Source organism: Pteropus alecto, unplaced genomic scaffold (assembly GCF_000325575.1).
Source record: "Pteropus alecto unplaced genomic scaffold, ASM32557v1 scaffold202, whole genome shotgun sequence".
NCBI classification, from domain to species: domain Eukaryota; kingdom Metazoa; phylum Chordata; class Mammalia; order Chiroptera; family Pteropodidae; genus Pteropus; species Pteropus alecto.
The window spans coordinates 2,780,554-2,802,133 of NW_006432451.1; the positions used below are offsets into that span (position 1 = coordinate 2,780,554).

At 42.0% G+C, this 21,580-nt stretch overlaps 1 pseudogene; it reads left to right on the forward strand.

Annotated features, from left to right (window-relative positions):
• Nucleotides 1–19,428: 19,428 nt before the first annotated feature.
• Nucleotides 19,429–21,275, forward strand: LOC102880228 (annotated as a pseudogene).
• Nucleotides 21,276–21,580: the final 305 nt, after the last annotated feature.

A 21,580-nucleotide genomic window follows, 5' to 3' on the forward strand; every position in this document is an offset into this window, starting at 1 on the left:
TTTCTCCAAGAACAGGGACATTTCCATTTTTAACCTCGGTACCCTCATCGACTCTGGAAATTTGACATGGACATAATACTATCATCATTTGTTCTCAAACGTCCCTGTCACAGAAATGTCCTTTGTAGCTATTTTTTTCAACACAGAGTCCGTTCAAGGACTACACGTTGTATTTAGTTATAATGTTTTAAATTATATTAAGATATAATTCGCATACCATAAAATTCATCCTTTTAAAGTGTACAATTAAGTATGTTCACAAAGTGTTGCAACTATCACTATCTAATTCCAGAAAATTTTCATCAGCTCCAAAAGAAATCCTGTACCCATTAGCAGTCATTCCCTAAACCACTAATCTATTTTCTGTCTTTACTGATTTGCTAGTTTTGGATATTTCATGTATATGGAATCGTACAATATGTGACCTTTTGTGTCTGGCATAACGTTTTCATGGCTCATCCATGTATCCATTCATACATGGTAGCATGTATCAGGACTTCATTCCTATTTATGGCTAAATAATATTCCATTATATGAATATGCCATATTTTGTTTATTCATTCATCAGTTAATGGACACTTGGGTTCTTTCTACTTTTGGGCTATTATGAATAATGTTTCTATAACATTGACATTTTGGGGTCCAGGCTATTATATTGCAGAATGCCCCTTCACGTGAACTACCCGATTGTTTTTCTTGTGATGAGCTTCAGGTTCGCTGCATCAATTTTCATAGCCTAGCAAATGGCTTTTTCCTTCTGCTGAGCCCGGCCATCGGCCAACATCTCTGCCCAGCTCTGTTGCTGGCAGGTGGAACAGCCTGGTGGGGACAGGGCTCCTTGCCTCCCCAACAAAGCAGTGCTGTGCGCATTCCCACTGCCCACAGCCGCTGCCACTGTCCTCCTTGCCCCATGGGCACAGAACCTCAGAGCTATTTCAGGCCCCTTCGTGGTAGACCTGGCCTGGGAAAATCTGAGGTCCCGGCTGCTGGACACAACTGCTTTCCTTAGAGGCATGAAGGTCATTCCCTGGGCTTGGCTCCTTCGGTCTGGTGGCTTAGCCTCTTGCTTCTGGTTCACATCGACCCCCAGCAGTCACCCCTGGCAGCCAGAGTGAGAATACGCATCACTGGGATGGGCTTCCTGTTGACAAACGCTGGCTTGTGGCATCGGGTGTGGTTAAAGCTCAAAAGAGCATCTATCTAAAAATGGGTCCTTTCTGCTCAATGGATTTGGAGCGCATGTGTTTTTGAGTCATTGTTGTTTCCTTCATATGCGCAAAACCAACCTTTCTTCCCCTGTTGGTTTCCTCTGCGCAGCCCCCAGGAGTCCCACAGCTGTGAAAATCTGGAGTCTTCCCTCCTGGACCTCTTCCTCAAATTAACAACTCAGCTTTCCTGGAGAAGTCCACGGGGTAGCTGGGGTTGCAGCACCATAGCTGTTTGTTTATTTGTTAGAGCAGAGTGAGACAAGGCTTTTGAGACACTTTCTGATGTGCTGTGTGGCTTTGAACAAGCCACTTGACCACTCTGTGCTCCTGTTTTCCTAGCTGGGAATTAGAGAATGAATGACATCATTCTTTGCGGCATTTATCCACAGACTGAGGTTTGTTTACATGTAACATAATAGAGCAAGTGACTCAGATGGGATGAACCTCCTTCCTTGGAGGTGCAGACATTTAACAATAGGTCAGATCCCATTTGGCCAATTTGGAAGACGAAGAGGTGGTTGTGGAAAGAGCATAGTTTTAGAGCCAGACATTCCCAAGGTCAAAGGGTCCCTCTGGATATTACTACCTGTGTGGCCTCGGACAAGTTAATCTATCTGACCCTTTGTATAATGGGGATAATAGCGGCTTTTTCAGGAGTTGATGGAGAGAGTAAAGGAGGTAACACCTGTAAAGTGCTAAGGATAGTTTCTGGAACGCTGTGGATGCTCAATAAGCTGTGGATATGGAGAGAGCACCGTCAAACAGGGTAGCAGTAGGAGAGTTTCTTAAAATAGATCCAAATCCTTACTCCTCTCTGTTGGCTAGTTTCTCATGCTGGGGTTTAAGACAGGTGATTTAGTGTTGTTGGGTGAATACCTCAAAAATTTTACTGGGGTATCTTCCCTGGAAATGAAGGTCCCTTATGTATCACTTCTTTTTGGCTCAGCCCAGTTTTCACCTCCTTGAAAAACAGAACCAATCAGAAATGGGTTTCAAAAGTTCCCAAGTTATCTCAAGGAAAACTTTCTGGAGGGTGAAATGCTTCAGGGTAAGGCTATGAACCTCACCTGTTCCTGCCTCCCTGGTGGCATGGCTGGGCCACCCAGGGGGTGAGATTTCAGCACTGCCCAGACACAAATCCTCCCTGTCTTGTGGGCTAATTCTTTAGTCCTCGAAGCCCATTGACTTAAAGCTTTGATCCCTGATGGAGAGAGATACCCCTGGGAAAAGATATCATTTAATCCTCTTCAATCTTATAACCCTGCGTATGTGACTATAGCAGAAATTGCTGGTTGTCCCCTGTAACATTTCTCTCTGTCATCATTTTGTAATAGAACCCTCATGTTCTGGTTGCCCTGTTAGAGCAAGGTTTCTCACCCGAGGCTCTATTAAACATTTTGGGCTGGGTAATTCTTTCTTGTGGCAGGCTGTCCTATGCATTGTAAGACATTTAGCAGCATCCCTGCCCTCTACCTATCACCACCCTCCCAGTTGTGACCAAAAATGTCTCCAGACATTGTCAGGTGTCCCCTGGATGTAGGGGAAAAAATCTCCCCTGGTTGAAAACCCTTGAGTTAGAGACTACCTTTCTTGGCCTCCCTAGGAGCCAGATGTGGCCACGTAACGAAGTTCTGGCCAATGACACGTGACTGAGAACACGCAGAAGTGTTGATGTGAGCAACTGCCAGATTCCATTAAAGGAAACAGCAGGTCCTCTACTTCCTTTCTTTCCTTCCTACTGGCTGGAATGTGAACACAGTACCAGGAGCTGGGAGACAGAGGCTGCGGGTCAAGGTGGCAGAGCAACTTTGGAGAAGGATCCTGGTGCCCAGCGCTGTGGAGCTGCCATAACAACCATGTTGCATATGCATAAACTGCTGTCTCAGAGAGAAACAACCTTCTACCTTGGAGCCCCTGCCATTTTGGCCTTTGTCACAGCAGCCAAACTATATCCTAATTAACATAATGAGTTTATCATCTCCTTTCCTGACTGTGGAGTCTGAAACATTGAGGAGAACATGAATGCATAAATAAAGGAATGAATGATTAAGCTGCCTTATCTAAGGAGCCCCTTCTAAGTTCAAGGTACTGTGGAAGGGGTTTTTGTGCACACAGCTTTTATTTAGATAATTCTCTAAGGAACTCTATAAGAAAGGGACGATTATCCCTGTGTTTCCAGAAGAGGAGGCCAAGGCTCAGAGAGGTTGAGTGACTTGTCCACATCATACAGCCAGCAAGGGACAGAGATAGGATTCAGCCCTGGTCTTGAAAGACCCCCTTGCACCATGTTGCTCCTTTGATTGTGAGACCATGCAAACACAAGACTCCAAGAAGGATGCCACTGCCTTTAGGATGACCTATCACATGAAGCCCTGTTCCCACCTACACCCCAGCTCTGTCTCTCCTCCCTTCACACACCCCATCTTCAGCCTTGCTCATCTAGTAGCCCCTGGGCTTGCCTGCTCTTTCTTGCCTTTGTACCTTTGCTCAGGTAGCCCCCTTGAGCCTGGGATGCCTTTAACGCCCTCCCAAATCCGTATTCCCTAAATATGCTTTCTCAGAGCCCTGTGTCAGAATGCCGCTCAGACAGCTCCTCCTCCGGGAAGCTTTTCCTGACCATATCCTTCTCAGTCAGACTGGCTCCCTCTTCTGTGCTCCCTCCACACCTGCTGGACCCTATGACATCTCATACTACAATGTATGAGATGTAATGTCTACCTGAGGGAGCTCCTCAAGAGAAGACTGTCTTTTTTGTCTCTGTCTCTACAGATCAGTGATTTCTGAAACATAGTATTTACTCAGGAAAGGAGGGAGGGACGGATGCTAGGATGTTGTAAAGTGAAAGAACCAGCTCACAATTTATTCATACCTTTATGTGTCTACAGTGAAAATCAGTTGCTAGTTGCTATGAAGAGTTTCACAGAGAGGAAATGTCCTGGGTTTGGTTCTCAAAAAGCTAAGAGGAAGTCAAATCTAGTACATACAAGTAGGTGAACTATGGACACTGAGTTTGGGGATCATCTATAGCATGGATCCATGGAGGCCCCCAGCAGTCTCTGGGCTCTCTCCACTCCATCAAGCCCTAGGAATGCCAACTTATTCTAACAGCAGTCTGAGCAAGACACAATTAGGAGCTGCATACCGAGATTCCAAGGCTGAAAAGAAAGACCAGGCCTCCTGCCTCCCTGCCCTGACTCACCCAGGTGGTAAGAATTATCCTTCTGCCTTGTTCTGGGGACCTGCTGGCATTCAGGGAGCCCTTCTCTAGCCCTCCACTCCTGAGATGCCCGTCCAGAGAACAAGAAGGGGGCATGTGCAAGACAGGATGGTTCCTTCCTCAGATGCTCTGGAAGCTTGGGGGACATCTGGAGAGACAGATGTCTGGACACCTCAGAACATGAATCTAGATCTCCCCACCCCCTCACACTGTGGTGGGCCACACATCAGTCCAGCATTTCCGTGGGGTGTTCCTACGGCTACCTGATCAGTGGGTTTGGAAGTCTGGGCAAGAAGCCCAGCTAGGAGTTTACCCTTTGCCAGAATAGCATTCCTTTCTCTCCAGGGGACAGGGGTGGGATGTGGTCTCACTGCTGAATCACCCCTGAGGGTGGATGAGAACCACAGATGCCCTGGAGATGATGATGGTGACTGAGGCAGGAGGCCCTGCTGAGTACCTGTCAGGCACTATTCTAAGCACTTATTTAACCCTCACGACCGCCTCATAAGGTTGAGTCTGGTATTACCCTATTCATTATGCTAGGGATCTCAAAGCTATTTTCCAGGGCAAAATGCCCCCATGGAAGCACCTGCCCTCTCTGTGAGGCCTTGATCAGGTCATTTTGCCTTTTAGGCGGACTCCCTGTCAGTGAGAAAGCAGCCTTGACTAGTTCCTCCTAGCGCTGTGACGCCCACATTGCAACCTGCTGGAAGAGGCTGGGGGTATGAACCGGTCTTGTGCTGCTGTCCCTCCCTTCCTCAGCCAGCCCGCCAGTGTCCTTCAGGGAGGGGACCTGATTCTTCCATGTTTGCATTGTCCTCTTCTGCTTCTCTTTTTCCTCATTCTCCACCCACCATTTTGCATGGCCCGAGGAGGGTCTGGCCAGTATGGACAAGGTCCCAGCACTAGTTCTGCCTCTCACCAGTTGTGTGACCTCAGGCCAATCACTTCCCCTCTCTGGGCCTCAGTTTCCTCATCTGTAAAACAAGGGAGTCAGAGGGAGCTATCCCTCTGAGTGCTGACGTCCTAAAGTCCAGTGATCAAAGGCCAGCGGAAGGACTGGAGGACCCAGACGGGAAAGCTCAGCCCCCGCTCAGCTTCCCATGTTAATGGCTTTGCTGAAAGGAGGCTGTGAAAGCTGCTTTATTAAAACGTGTTCCAGTTCACTTAGATTACACTTCACTCTGCTGAACTTCAAAAGGGGCACAAGGGCTCCTCTGCACACAATTGCCTGCGGAACGTCAACACGGCCGGTCAGGCTTAAAGGAGTCACCTCATTGGGCAGCTGGGCGGGCTTTTATGGACCTTCAATGGGAGAAAGAAAAATGAGACAGTTGAAGCCTCACGTGGTTAAGCCTTTGTGATTTTCACATGGTTATCGTCTTCCCCTGGTCTCCAAATCTCAGATCCAAAAAGACAGTCCCGATGGGCCAGAAAGATAGGCAAGGCAGCTTCTGATAGGATGAAATATAATCTGAAGAGCTGCAAGCTTCATTCTCGGAAGGAGAGTACAAAACAGATTTATGAGAGTGACAGCTTTTGATTGAAACGAGGTAGCAGCTTTGTGCGTGAAAAAGGGAACATGGATTTTAGTTGATGATAAAAGTTACTCGTGTGATTTGGCTTCCAGAGAAACTAAAGCTTTGGTGCTGCATTTAGAGGAATATAGTATGAAGTTGATGAAAAGCGAGAATATTAATTATTACCATTTAAAAGTGCTTACTGTATTAGTCATCGGACCTAGTGCATTATCTGGATCATCTCATCTGATCCTCACGATACCTGAAGTAAATACTGTCATGATCTCCCTAAACTTCTGATGAGCAAACTGAAGTTCAGAGATTAAGTGACTTGCCCAAGGCCACACAGCAGGTGTAAAGCAGAAGACGGCTTCAATGTCGGTCCTTCTACTACACTGCCACTAAAACATCGCCATGTGAAGAGTAATGGAAAGAGCAGTGGTTGTGAAACAGATGATACAGAGGAATTCGGGTGACAGACAAACCCTGTGTCTCAGAGATAAGTGCTGGAGAAACAGGCAGTGGAAAGAAGGCTGAAAATGGGCCCCCCCAGGGCAGCCTTCCAAGAAAAGGAGGTCCTCTTAGTGGGGTGGGCTGAAGTGGTTCTGGCTTGGAGATTAGAACTCAGTAGCTGGGCTGGTGGCCCAAATGCAAAGCCAGTTCTTGCATTTTTATCACAGGAGGTGGTAGATATGCGCTCAGCAGACAAAACAAACACACCAAGGTGGGTTGCTGGTGAAGGTGTGTGTTTTGTCTGCAGAGCCTGACGCCACCAGTGTGTTTCTTCCTGCACAGAGACACATCAGACAGGCTGGGTGGGGAGTGACTTGGTGAAAGAGAGGAGGGGTGCAGGCATGCAGTTCCCAAAGGGCTGTCGGTGCTTTGCAGCTAGGTCTTTGTTTGAGAATGAGGAGGAACTCCCTCAGTGTCGGCTTTTGAACTGAGGAAAACCAACTCTGCCATTCACTAGCTGAGTGATTTGGGCAATTCGCTTTACCTAGGATGTCCATATAATCTATCGTCCAAATGGGGGCACTTTCGAGAGGGGAAAGCTATCATTAATTATGCTGGGACCGCAGCATAGCATAGACGGAGACTATTTGAGGCAAACTAGACATAGGTCACTTGCTTAACCTCCCCAAGCCTATTTCCACATTGAGAAAATAGATGTTGTGATATTAAGGCGTATGTGCTTCATGTGGCCGTGCTGAAGATGCAGTGAATGACATGGCGTTTAGCGGATGCTCCGTAAGAGAAGGCCCCATGGTGCCGTTACCCTCTTTCCCCATTCTCCGTGTTTCTGAGCAGAGTTCCGAAATGGGGCTAACTGGGGTCCCAGAGAAGCTGTGCTAGGGCGTCCTTTGAATCCGTGTGTTCTTTCCTGGAGGGCCTGTACCCAAAGCCAGCTAGGACTTGGGCCTCCCTTTGGGATCTGTTTGCCTTTTCATAAACACAGACACAGGGTTTTTCTTGGCTAGGCCCCTCTGCTCACAGCTCAGGGATTGTACCTTGAAGCATTCACTCCCATGTGATTTGAATCAGGATCTACCAGGAAGTTTGTTTTCCAAGGCCTTAGTCAACATGTGGGTGTGGAAACAGCGACCAATTTCAATGTAGAGTCAACTCCTTTTTAAATAGGGACTTTCACGTTAGTCAGACCTTTCAAAACATAATGTTTAAACAAAATTCCATTTCCACCTTTCCATCACCAGCAGCAGTTGCTGAAGATATTTCTGTTCCAACCAGAGGCTTCCCCAACCCATGTTTTAGCTGGTTCCCCTTACTATGTCAGAGTCTGAGCTGTGATGTCACATGCTAGGGTTGTGGAATCATTCTTCCATGGGGCTCAGTTTCCCCTTCTGGCCTCTCATGTGGGCTCGAAGGACTGTTGAGCCAGAGTCTTATTTTGCTTCATTTTGATCTCTTGGTTTGTTGATTGCCTGGAATAGCGGCTATCGAATAGCAGCTATACAAGATACCTCCCGCTTAAGCCAGGAGTTCCCATATTTCAGCACGTGAAGTTCATATCTCGGACCACCTTTGAGGTACCAGGATTTGGCATGAAATGCTTTTGACAAAGTATCACGGGTCCCAAATGTGGTCAGTCTGAGCAGGCCCAGACTTAACACCTTACTGAAACTTGCTCATCGGCTGGTTGCACACGCACCTGGTACTCACCCCTAGCTCTGGGCCCCCGTCAGTGTCTACTCTGGTCTCTTACCCCCTGCCTCCTCCATTCCCAGGGCCTGTCCTGTGTCACTCCCCCAAGTCTCACCCTCTTTGCCGGATGGGCAAACTGAGCACAGTCTGAGAACTTCACGAACAACCTGTGTACTTATGACATGTCCAGTGCTCTGCTAAGTGTAACATGCAGTATTTCACTTCATAAGCAATGTTCTAGCTAGTGCTGAAGAACTTGGCCTTGTGTAAGCTAGCAAGTAACCTCTCTGTGCCTCAGTTTTGTCACTTGCAGAATGTGAATGATAACAATAGCTCCTTCTTCATTGAGTCAGTGAGAGAGTTCAGGGAGTTCATGAGTGTAAAGTACTTAGAGCTGACATTCAGCAAGTGCTCAATTGCTGTTGGCTATTTTTACAATAAATTCTAACCACAACCCTAAGAGATGAGAATTCTATCTCTCTCCATTGGCAAACAAAGAACTGAGCCTTGGAAAGGTTAAGTAACTTGCCCAAGCCACATGCTAGAATGGTAGGTGATAAGCACTCTTTGGGAAGTCTGGGGCCCTGCTCTCTGTGACATGAGTCTAGGTTAAACCCAAATTTGGTTGCTTTTGCATGTATTTACAGACAACGATGTGTCAGGCCCTGTGCCAGGAGCCAGGGAATTAGCGGGGAGCTCTGCCCAGTTTTCAGCCCAGCCCATACAGGCCGGGCTCAGTACTAGGCACAGTTAATCTCCAGCCATCCCCACTGGCTTCACCTGGCTCATTAAAACCAGACATGTTATGAGTTTATTTAGCATCTGCAGAGAGCTTCTTTCATCTTCAAAGGCTTCCCAAAGCACCAACCAATTAATCCTTACAACACTCCTCATCTCATAGACAAATATTTATCCTCATTTCATACCCAGGAAAACTAAGGCGCAGAGAAAAGAACAGACTGGGTGGGAGGAAGAAGAGTGAGTGGCAGAGCTAAGCAGAGAATTCCGGAGCCCCAGGCCCTGCTCGGCTGCCCAGTCCATCTGGAGGCTGAGGGGAAATTCTTCCCGTAATACCTTTTTTTTTTTTTTAATGGAAGCAGAACCTTTTGCAAGTTCAGAAGAATTAGATTTCTTTAATAGTAACCTGCAGGAAATACATTAAAAACACATTCTATCAGTTACAAATCTTAATGTCACCAGCCAAAGAGGAGGGAATTAATGCTGGGCCCAAAAATACATATAGTCAGCAACTCTGGGGCAAGGGCAGAGACGATTTATAGAGTGCGAGGTCTGGACGTCTGGAGCAGGCAGGCTGAGCTCAGCGGTGAAATTGAAACAGGGCTGTTTTCAGATGCAGCGGAGTGGGGGGAAGCTTCTGAGGGCGTCTTTGATTCAATCATTGTTCCCCACTCTTCTCAATGTTGTGTGTGTGTGTGTGTGTGTGTGTGTGTGTGTGTGTGTGTGTGTGCTTGCGCGCTATAAAGGCCAGGTTCTGATGTGTCATGAAAAAACTGGTTTCATTAACATAAGCTCCTGTCGAGGGCACTAAAATAATCAACCCCCCAAAAGTAAGTGCCCCTACCTAAACAATCCCAACCCTGATTACCTCTTCTGTCTACCTGGTTCAAACAAAGTGGGGTATCCAAGCAGTGGTTTGGCTGGAGAATCTGGACAGCGAAGACAAAATACAAGAATAATTAATGTGGTTTCACTTCTATTAACAGTAAGTATTTTTCTTTACCTTTATATTGTAAAATAAAATTCGGTTACAGAAAACCACATCAAAAAAAGGTGTAGCTCAGTAAATCATGATAAGGGAAACAGCGCAGGTCTTTTTATATTTGTTTTAATTTTTGGACTCAGCACTCCATTTTATCAAACTTGAATCTGACACAACCTTGGAAAAATCTTGAATCTCGGGGATATAATGCACTCATTTTAGGCAGGAAAGTGACCTAAAGAACTATGTACAGCACTCAGCTGTTAGTTTAGGACTGCCACATTCCCAGCCACGTGTTTGCTGCTCACAGAGAAAAGTGTTAAAGGACTCTGTGGGCACTCGGAGCTGAATCCTACAGGCAGAGATGGACTTGGTCCTCAGCAGGTTCCCACCACGGACTTCTCTTGTTAAAAACCACACAGCATCCCCTCTGGGGCTGGGCAAGTCTTTTTTTTATTTTTTTTATTTTTTTTTATTTTTTTGGGCAAGTGTTGGTGAACTTTTCTCTCGAAGGGAAAGGTGAAAAGGCTTTGCATCACACCCCCTCTTGAGGAACCGAGGCCACAGGTCTGATCTGAGGTCAACAGATTGTGGTAGAGCCAGAAATGAGAGCCGAGTCGTAAGACTCCCTGTCCAGTGCTCTTCTGCTCACACTTCTGCGCCTCTTTTTCTATGCTATGTCCAAGTTGAGTCAATCACTGCTTATCAGAAACTGGTAACCAAGCACTTCCTAATCAGCTCAAGGACCCAGTAGGATGACCAACCATCCCAGTTTGCCTGGGGTTGGGGTCGAAGATTCCGGGGAAAGACCCAGGCAGACTGGGACAAGCTGGTCCCCTTGCTGGGCTGTGTCCATGTAAATGACACCCAATCATGTTGACTTATTTAGTGGGCACTCGACTCGTGATGGGAGGGATCAAAATTAGAGAGGAGGATGGGATTTCTCATGCTGCGTGAGTTGACTGAGAGTACAATTATCCAAATAATTGAGATTTTTAAAAGTTACTGAAGAAAAAGTAAGGGTTTGTCTTGAATTATAATAGCTAACACCTAAGCATGCTTTATAATTTTAATGCACTTTCACATTTCAAATCTTAATTATTTGAGCCCTTAAGGCAAGGAAGGATATCTGATTAAAGTCATTTTTATGAAGTGGAAGACAGGCACAGAGCTGCCCTGGTGACCTAGGCCCATGCACCTAGCTGTGAGTGATGGAGCTCAAAAAAAGCCCCAGTTCCCTGAGCCTTGGTGGATGCCGGTCCCCACCCCTTCTTTGGTCAGGAACTCTGGCTAGAGGCCAGACCTTGAGTTCTCTCTTTATTTAATTGTTGAGAAGCAGGAAGCCAGAAGCTGGGGGTTTCTAAAATCAATTCCAAGGACCTTGGATTAACACCAAAATAATTCCCTTCCTGGAGACTGGCTGTTGGAAAAGAACCTTATGGGGCCAAAGGAATGGTCTTGGTTTGATCAAGCAAGGCTATTTGTTTACTTTTCCCCTCCCTGATCTGAAAGCTGAGCTCCTTTTGAGACAATATTCAGGCTCTCCCTCCCCAAATGCCATTCACACAGCCCCCAGCCCTGGTCACCTCTTTCCACTGAAACTGGAGCAACCAGACCCCGCACTTCTGAAATTAGAGCTGGAGGTAAAACGCTTAGCCGGCTTTGCATTTCAGTGCCTTTCTTCTCTCTTGGGTTTTAACAGCTTTTTCTGGCCTCAGGGAATCCCTTGGAAGTTAATAAAACCTACTACATCAAAGGGCTCCACAACCATTACCCAATTAAAACCTCACAGCACTCCTGCAGCAGGTAAGCATTATTAACCCCATTTTACAGACAGGGAAACTGAGGTTAATTGGTTTGCCCCAGGCTACTGAGGAAATAGTATCCCAGCTGGCATTAGAACTGGATGGTTTGTTCAGGTTAACCAGGCATGGTTGTTTCTGCTGAGATCCGTTTTTCAAAGTACCATGATTCTTAAAGATTTCTTTTCCTTCAGGAAACCGGCTACAAGGAGGATGAGGATTTTCTCCAAAGCTGGCTCCACAGAAAGCAGCAGCTCCTGCCGTAGACCAGGAGAGGTGCCATAAAAATAGATGAAAGCTAAGAGTTCAGTACAGTAATTTAGAAAACAATTTAGGCCTTTCAGAAATTAATGTTATTTAAAGATGCAGATTCATCCACCCCAGAGGCCTCCTGGGAGTGTTTCCCGAACCATCTGGCTCAATCAGCTCATTTTCTTTGCCCTAATCCTCCTGGCTCTCATGTGTGTATGTACTGCGAAGGTTCCTGGGGAACTCGCAGCATGAATAAGAAGCAAAGATCTTTCTCTTTCACCAGCCACCTCTCCTCTTTTCCAAACAGCATTAAATTCCTAATCTTGTTTATTCTTAGTGGAGGTATAAAATTCATGTTCCAACAGACAATGAGGAGATCTGTGAAGGCCTCCACCCCAGGCCTCATGTCCTCTTAGTTTTGGTCCAGCCAAAATGGTTAGGGTATGTTACCCCATTCGCTGAGAGGACCTACAAAACCTGGCGGTGTTCAGGAGTAAATTTGCCCAGGCCTGCAAAGAGGAAGCAAAAAAAAAAAAAAAGAAAAGTTTTTTTTTTTTTTTTGGTCTGGTTAAAGCTATCCAGGGAAGATTTCAAAGACTCAAATGAGTGTTTTTCAAAAGGAGGGTATCAGCACCATCCCAACTGTGTAAGTCCCCATTTCTTGCTGTTCAAGTCCAATTATAATCCACAAAGGCAGGATGCCGTGTTTATATAAATAATTACCAGATTTCGGATAGCCAGACGTGTTTCAGCACACAGAAGGCAAGCCCATAAATTGCATTTGGGGAATTAAGGGTCAGATTGATTTTTATCTCTGTAAATCCGGCCGAATTCCGGCAAGCTAAAGGCACATCCGGTCGACTTGAGTCTGGAGAGGCGCAGGTCCCAGAAACCAGTGATCTTGAAGATGGCACTAACCCCCACAACTCCCTTTCTGCTTCTCCCTACCCCATTTTTCTGGCTGGCTCTGAGAGCGAAGGGGTGGCAAAGAGAACCGTCCCAACTTGCTCTTTGCCCAACCTGCAAGGGACGAAAGCAGGAGAGAGGTATAGGCCTCTCGTTGCTATCCTCTCTTTTTCCTCCTGGACCACACAGAATCTCGCTTCTGAAACAACAGCAATGATGTAGGAGTAGTGATGGGATCCAGCAAAGCAGTGAGAGTAACAGAATAGGGCCTCTACTGGAAGATTTTCCTTCTGCACAGGCCAACCTCCCTGTTTTTATCCATTTAACAGAGATGCATTGAGCAACTACTGCACCCTCAATGCCACAGCACAGTGCAGTGGCTGAGGGCTCAGGCTCTGGAGCTAGAATTCTTGAGTTTGAATCCTGGCTCTGTTGGCCACCCTGAGAAGTGCCCTAACTCTCCTGGCTTCAGCTTCCTCTTTATCTAGAAAGTATGAATTCGATAGCACCACTCCCTTAGAGTGAGGGAGGATTAACTAAAGTCATTCATAACAAGCTCTTAGAACCAGGCCTGGTATGTAGTAAGTACTCAGTAAATGTTGATTATTGCTGTGATGATGATGAGATGACGATGACTGTGCTAGGCACATGTGGGCCCCTGTTCCGAAGGTGGTTATGAGCTGGGTCAGAGAGACATTCAAACGTAAACAAAGGGTATGACAAGGCAGTATGGTTGTTAGGTACCAAGTAAATGGAAAAGACAATTAAATTCTAAGGAGTAGGCAGAAGAGCGAAATTGCTGTGGCAAGAGAAGGCTTCATGGAGGAAGGCTTCAGCTGGGCTTGAAGGATGTGTAAGATTTGGCTGGACCACAGAAGGATATAACAGAAAGAGAGCTTAAGGCAAGGGGCTAGAGCCCCAAGAATCCACAAAAATTAAGCTAGAAGTCAAAGTGTTATGCAAATCTGATGCTTCCAGGAGTATAAGCCAAATTTTTCAATTAAGATTTCCAAATCAAAATGTTGGTCTCTCTTACAGAGAAATAAATATTATTTGTGTTAACTTCACTGACAAAACAATGTTACAAAGTGAGGGCAACAAAGCATATTGTGAAGGGACCAGAAGAGGCATGGATCTATTATAAATAGAGCCTCAATTTATAAAATGTCTGATATAGATGTTATTGAAATTAAGCAATATTGTTTGGCGAAGTAAAAAAATGTTCTGTTCATTCAATCATTTTTTAAGTATGTATGGAGTATTTACTATTTGCCCAGTATTCCGGGAGACTCGTAGTGAGACCATAAACACGGTTCTTGCTGTAGATGTGTTGAGCTCATATTTATCACTTTCTATAAGTTAGAAAACAATTTAAAATAAATAAATAAAAGCAGGTCCACATGAAGCAAGACTTTCAGAAACATTCCTATATGTGTATTTTCAAAAAAATTTTGATCCGCCTCCATGCAATTTCATAAATGAATGTGGTCTTCATTTGAGTAATTATGATGACAATTTATTATTGAACATTTAAAAAATTAACCCAATCACTGACAATTGAATTTTTAAACAAACTTGTTTGGTGATCACTACTTAAAACGATGAATTAATTCAAGAAGCATTCAATGAATAAACCAACCATGTGCCCAGCACTGTTTTAGTTGCAACAAAGGATAAAAAAGAATTTTAAGCCAAAGAAGGACTTTTACTTCCAGCCAAGATGGAGCAACAGGAATTAGATTTACTTCCCTTCCTGAAACAATAAGAAACACAAACAAACAAACAAACAAACAAAAAACCCACAAGAAATCAGACAAAATATATGAAACTATAGTTATCAAACCATTTCAGGCAACAAAGGACAGTTTCTGAGATGAGAAAACAAACAAGATAAGCCCGACAATTGCCCAAGATGCCTTATGAAGATTTCCAGGCTGTGGCACAGGGAAAGAAAACACAAGCAAACCATAGCAAATTCTCTGAGTTAAAAAGCAGAGCTAAAAGTCTGGGGAAACCAAGCTGGCCAGAATTTGCAAGACAGATTACTAGAGAGAAAAATGCTGCACAGAGATCTGGAGATCTGCAGGGGTTCTCCCTCAAGCATTCAGCATGATTGACTCATGTCATGATTGACTCACGAGTATAAGGAAACTACTCAAGGCTGGGGAAAGAACCAACAGAGAGGATTAGAGAACAATGCTAGGTGTTCACACAGAGCTGAGATGGTATCTGTTTCCACTAGCCAGACTGAAAAACTTTGTAAGTCATGGGCATTAGGTAGAATACTCAAAAGGATATTGCTTCAGTACCCGGAAACAGTTAGCCCTACACTAAACACTGCTCTGGTCCCATCTGACAACTTTTGAAAGTAAGACCTAGAGGATCAAATTGTTTCCAGGTTCTCTAACTGAGTCCTAGAACAAAGCTCAGAAGATTTACAGAAATATCAAAATATCCAGCATCCAACAAGGTAAAATTCATAATGCCTGGCATGTAAACAAAGATTATCAGACATGTAAAATATCCCTGATGAGGAGAAAAGTAGAACAATCAAAATTGACCCAGAACCAACACAGATGTTATAATTAGCAGGCAAAGATTATAACTGTATACCATGTGTTCAAAAACATGTACAATATAAAGAAGACTCAAACCAAACTTATAGAGATGAAAACTACAATGAGCGAGATGAAAATCACACTGGCTAAGTTAGACAGTGCAGAATAAACTTTTGACGAACAGGAAGACATAACGATAGAAACTATTCAAAATTAAACACATAGAAAAAAGTTTAAAAAATGAAAAGTGCACCAGTGACCTACGAGACAACTTCAAGCAGCCTAATACACATGACATTGGAGTCCCCCCAAAAGAGGCAGAACAGAAAAATTATTTGAAGAAATAATGGCCAAAAATTTTCTAAATTCGATGTAAACTATAAACTCACAGATCCAAGAAATTCAATGAGCTCCTAGCATAAGAAACCTGAAAAGAACTACACCAACACACATCTGATCCATTTGCTCAATACTCATGAAAAGAGAGTCTTAGAAGCAGCAGAGGAAAAAAAGACACATTATATACAGAGGAACAAATATAAAGATAGCTGCAGAATTCTCACTAAAAATAGTGCCAATGAGAAGACAATGAATCAAAATATTTAAAGTACCCAAAGAAAAAAATACCTCTCAATCTAAATCCTCTACTCAGCAAAAATATCCTCAAAAATGAAGGTAAAATATAGATATTTTCAAATATACTAAGGCTGAAAGAATTCATCACCAGCAGAACTGCACTGTAAGAAATATTCAAAGAAGTCATTCAGGCAGAAAGAAGATGATGCTAAATAGAAACATGGATATACCCAAAGGAATGAAGAGCACTAGAAAAGGTAAATATATAAGATTTTTTTTAAAAACTGTGTATATTTCTTTTAAAAATAACTGTCTGCTTAAACAAAAAAAATTATGACATATTGAATGGTTTTTATACTATATGTGAAGTGGTATAATATCAATTAAAGGCAGACTGTGTTAAGACATATCATAAACCCTGAAGAAACTACTAAAATAACAAAACAAAGAATTTTAACTGCTAAACCAACAAAGGAAATAAAATCATAAGAAAAAGATTTAAAAAAGAGGACAAAAAAGAGGAAAAAAGAAACAAAGAAATGGAACAAATGTGAAACAAGTAGCAAGATAATAGACTTAAACTTAACCATATCAATAATCACATTAAAAGTAAATGGTCTACGCTCTATGGTTTCACTTATATGGAGTATCTAGAGTAACCAAACTCATAGAAACAGAAAGTAGAATGGTGGTTGCCAGGGGCTGGGGAAGGGGAAATGAGTTATTGTTTATGGGTATAGAGTTTCAGTGTTGCAAGATGAAAAAGTCCGGGAGATTGTTTGCACAAGAATGTGAATATACTTAACACTACTGAGCTGTATACTTAAAAGGGTTCAGATGGTAAGTTTTGTGTTATGTGTATTTTACCACAATCCAAATCAAACCAAACTAAGCAACAACAAAAAAAATACACATATTTCTTTGAGGTGAATAAAAAAGAAGTGAATGGTCTAAACACTTTAATTAAAAGGCAGAGATTGTCAGACTGGATAAAAATTAAGACAAATTATATGGTGCTTAAAAGAAACATGCTTTAAATATAAAGACACAGATACATCAAAAAGTTAAAGGATTAAAGTTAAGGTTACACCCTAGTTAAAGTTAAAAATATACACCTAGCTAATGCTAATCTAAAGAAAGATGGACCTGGGGATGTAATGTACAGCATGACAAATATAGTTAATAATACTGTATTGCATATTTGAAAGAAACTAAGAGAGTAGATCTTCATATTATAAGAAAAAAATTGTAACCCTGTGGAGATGGATGTTAACTAGACTTATTGTGATCATTTTGTAATATATATATATTTAATATGTTGTCCACCTGATACTAATATATAACATTATATGTCAGTTATATCTCAAAAACAAAAAATATGTCTGTGGTTTAGAAAGATGTTCATGATGTATTATTAAACTAAAAATAGTTGTGAAACAAAAAAGAAAAAGAAAAAAAGAAAAATGGAGTGGCTATCTTAGTATCAGACAAAGTAGATTTCAGAGCCAAGAATATTGCCAGGTATAAAGAAAATCATTTCATAATGATAAAGGGATCAATTCATCAAAATGACTTAATTCTAAAAGTTTGTGCATCTAATAAAAGAGTTTCAAAATACATGAAGCAAAAACTGATGGAACTGCAAGGACAAATAGACAAATCAAAATTATAGTACGAGATTTCAATACTCACTCTTAATAATGGACATACAAGTAGGTAGAAAATAATCAAGGGTATAGAAGACTAATAACACTATTAATCAACTTGCCTAATTGATATTTGTAGAACACTCCATCCAACAACAGCAGAATGCACATTCTTTTCAAATGCACATGGAACATTTACCAAAATAAGCCATATTCTGGGCCATAAAACCACTCTCAATAAATTCTAAATGATTTAAATCATAAAGAATGTGCTCTTATCATAATGGAATTAAATTAGAAGTCAATAACAGAAAGATTCTTGAAAAATCTCCAAATATTTGGAAACAAGATAACACACTTCTAAATAATCCAGCAGTCAAATAATAATACAAAAGGGAAAGTAGAATGTATTTTGAATGGAACGAAAATGAAAACTCAACATATCAAAATGTATGGGCTGCTACTAAATCAGTATTCAGAAGGTTTCAAATCAATAACCTCGGTTCCCACTTTAAGGAACTAGAAAAAGAAAGCAAATGAAATCCAAAGTATGCAGAAAAACAGGAAATAGTAAAGATTAGAGGATATATTAATAAAATAAAATACGGCAAAATAATGGATAAAACCAATGAAGTTCTTTGAGAAGATCAATAATATTGATAAAAATCTTTAATTACATGAATCAGAAAAAAATATGAGACACAAATTATCAGTATCAGTTCTGAGAGAGGTGACTCCACTATAAATTTTATAGGTAATAAAAGGATAATAGAGAATGTTATCTACAACTTTTCCCATGTAAACAATGAAAAATTAATGCCAATACATTAGACAACTTAGATGCAATGGAGAAAGTCTTTGAGAAACAAACTACCCAAACTCAATAAGAATAAATAACTGGAATAGCCCAGTAACTATGAAAGAAATTGAACTGGTAGCTTAAAACCTTCCCCCAAAGAAAATTTCAGGTTTAGATGACTTTACTGGTAAATTCTATAATTATTTAAAGGAAAAATAACACCAATTCTGTACAAACTCAGAAAACTGAAGAGAATACTTCTCAACTCATTCTGAGGCCAGTATTAACCTGATACTAAAACAAGATGAACACATTTATAAGAAAAGAAAACTATAGACTAATATCCCTCATGAACATGCACGCAAAAATGCCAAACAAAATTTTAGCAAATCAAATCCAACAATATATAAAAAGATAAAATCTACTACGACTAAGTGGGGTTTATTCCAAGAATGCGAAATTGACTTAACATTAGAAAATCAGTATAATTCACGATATTAACAAAGAAAGAAAAATTATCTGATCATCCTAGTGAATACAGGAAAAATTCCTGATTAAAAACTCTCAGCAAACGAGTAATAGAAGGGAACTTCCTGAACCCGATAAAGAGCATCTGTGAAAAACCTATAGCTAATGTCATACTAAACCATGAGACTAATGCTTTCCCTCTAAAATAAGGAGCAAGAGAAGGGATACCAGCTCTTACCACTTTTATTCAACATTGTACTGAAGATTGTATCAGAGCAATAAGGCAAAAAAAAAAAAAAAAAGCATCCATATTGTAAAAGAAGAAATAAAACTGTCTTTATTCAAGACAACATGACACAAAAAGCATGATCCATAAGGAAAAATTGATAAACTGGATTTAATTGAAATGAAAAATTCCTATTCGGAGAATGAAAAACCACAGACTGGGAGAAAAATATTTGTAAAGCATATAATTTATACAAAAAAATTTGGAATATGTAAAGAACTCTTACAACTCAATAATAAGAAAACCAAGGAGTTGCTTCTGCAGTCCTGGTGCTGCATTGCTGCAGAGCTGGTGCTGTCCCTTAGACAAGATGGTGGTGGAAACCCAGACCCAAGACCAGTCAATGGAGGAGGCGGAGGAAATTGAGAGGTTTGCCTTTCAGGCAGAACTTGCCTAAGTGATGTCATTGACCATCAATACTTTCTACTCGAATAAAGAGATCTTTCTGAGGGAGCTTTTGCAGGAGGATCGTTTGCAGTTAGGACTGACACAGGGGAACCTATGGGTCGCGGAACAAAGGTTGTCTAGCATCTGAAAGAAGACCAAACTGCTCTCTTGGAGGAGAGAAGAATAAAGGAGATGTGAAGAAACACTCTCAATTTATTGGCTACCCCATTACTTTCTTTGTGGAGAAGGAACGTGATAAAGAAGTCGGTGCTGACGAAGCTGAAGAAAAGTAAGACAAAGAGGAAGAGAAAGAAAAAAAGGAGTCTGAGGACAAACCTGAAATAGAAGATGCTGGTTCTGATGAAGAGGAAGAACAAAAGAAGGATGGTGATGAGAAGAAGAAGATCAAGAGATCAAGGAGAAGTACATTGACCAGGAAGAGCTGAACAAGACAAAGCCTATTTTGACCAGAAACCCTGATGATATCCCTAATAAGGAATATGGGGAGTTCTACAAGAGCCTGACGAACGACTGGAAGGATCACTTGGCAGTGAAGTATTTTTCAGTTGAAGAGCAATTGGAATTCAGAGCCATTCTTTTTGTTCCAAGACATGCTCCCTTTGACCTATTTGAAAACAAAAGGAAAAAGAACAACATTAAGTTGCATGTTCGCAGAGTTTTCATCATGGATAACTGTGAAGAGCTAATACCTGAATATGTGAATTTCGTCAGAGGTGTGGTGGACTCTGAGGATCTCCCTCGAAATATTTCTCAGGAGATTTTGCTTCAAAGCAAAATTTTGAAAATTATCAGAAAGAATTTGGTCAAAAAATGCTTAGAACGCTTCACTGAACTGGCAGAAGACAAAGAGAGCCACAAAAAGTTTTATGAGCAGTTCTCTAAAAATATTAAGCTGGGAATACATGAAGATTCTCAAAATTGGAAGAAGCTCTCAGAGCTGTTAAGATCCTACACCTCTGCTTCTGGTGATGAGATGGTTTCCCTCAAGGACTACTGCACAAGAATGAAGGAAAACGAGAAAAATATCTATTACATCACAGATAAGACCAAGGACCAGGTAGCTAACTCGGCCTTTGTTGAATGTCTTCACAAGCACGGCCTGGAGGTAATCTATGTGATCGAGCCTATTGATGAGTACTGCGTCCAACAGCTGAAGGAATTTGAGGGGAAGACATTAGTGTCAGTCACCAAAGAGGACTTGGAACTTCCAGAAGATGAAGAAGAGAAGAAATAGGGAGAGAAAAAAACAAAGTTTGAAAACCTCTGCAAAATTATGAAGGACATCTTGGAGAAAAAAGTAGAAAAGATGGTCATGTCAAACCCATTGGTGACATTCCCATGCTGCATTGTCACATGCACACATGGCTGGACAGCAAACATGGAAAGAATCGTGAAGTCTCAAGCCCTAAGAGACAATTCAACAATAGGTTACATGGCAGCAAAGTAACACCTGGAGATAAACCCCAACCATTTTATCATCCAACCATTATGCAAAAGGCAGAGGCTGATTGGAATGACAAGTCTGTGAAAGACCTGGCCATCCTTATTAATGAAACTGCACTCCTGTCATCTGGCTTCAGTCTGGAAGATCCCCAGATCCCTGCTAACAGGATCTACAGAGTGATCAAAGTTGGTCTAGGTATTGATGAGGATGACCCCACGGCCGACGATAGCTGTGCTGCTGTAACTGAAGAGATGCTGCCCCTGGAAGGAGACGACAACACGTCACACATGGAAGAGGTAGACTAAACTATGCCTGAAGAATGGCTTGTACACGTGTTGAGTTCTTTACCTTTATTCCCTCTGATAATATATTTTCAAGATTTTTTTTTGGTTAACATTTAAAAATGGCATGATGATAACTACTTAAAGGAAATATAAGATTTCTTTCTAAGTGTATGATACTGTGATACCTTATGCACTAAAGCAGAGCTAATTTTTCCTTTCTGGTTTCATGTTGGCTTATTTTAACAGATTGAAATTATGTTTGTTACAGATGTACACAATCTAATGTTAACTCTGTGGGGTCCTAAAGTATTTAGCTATCAAGCAGA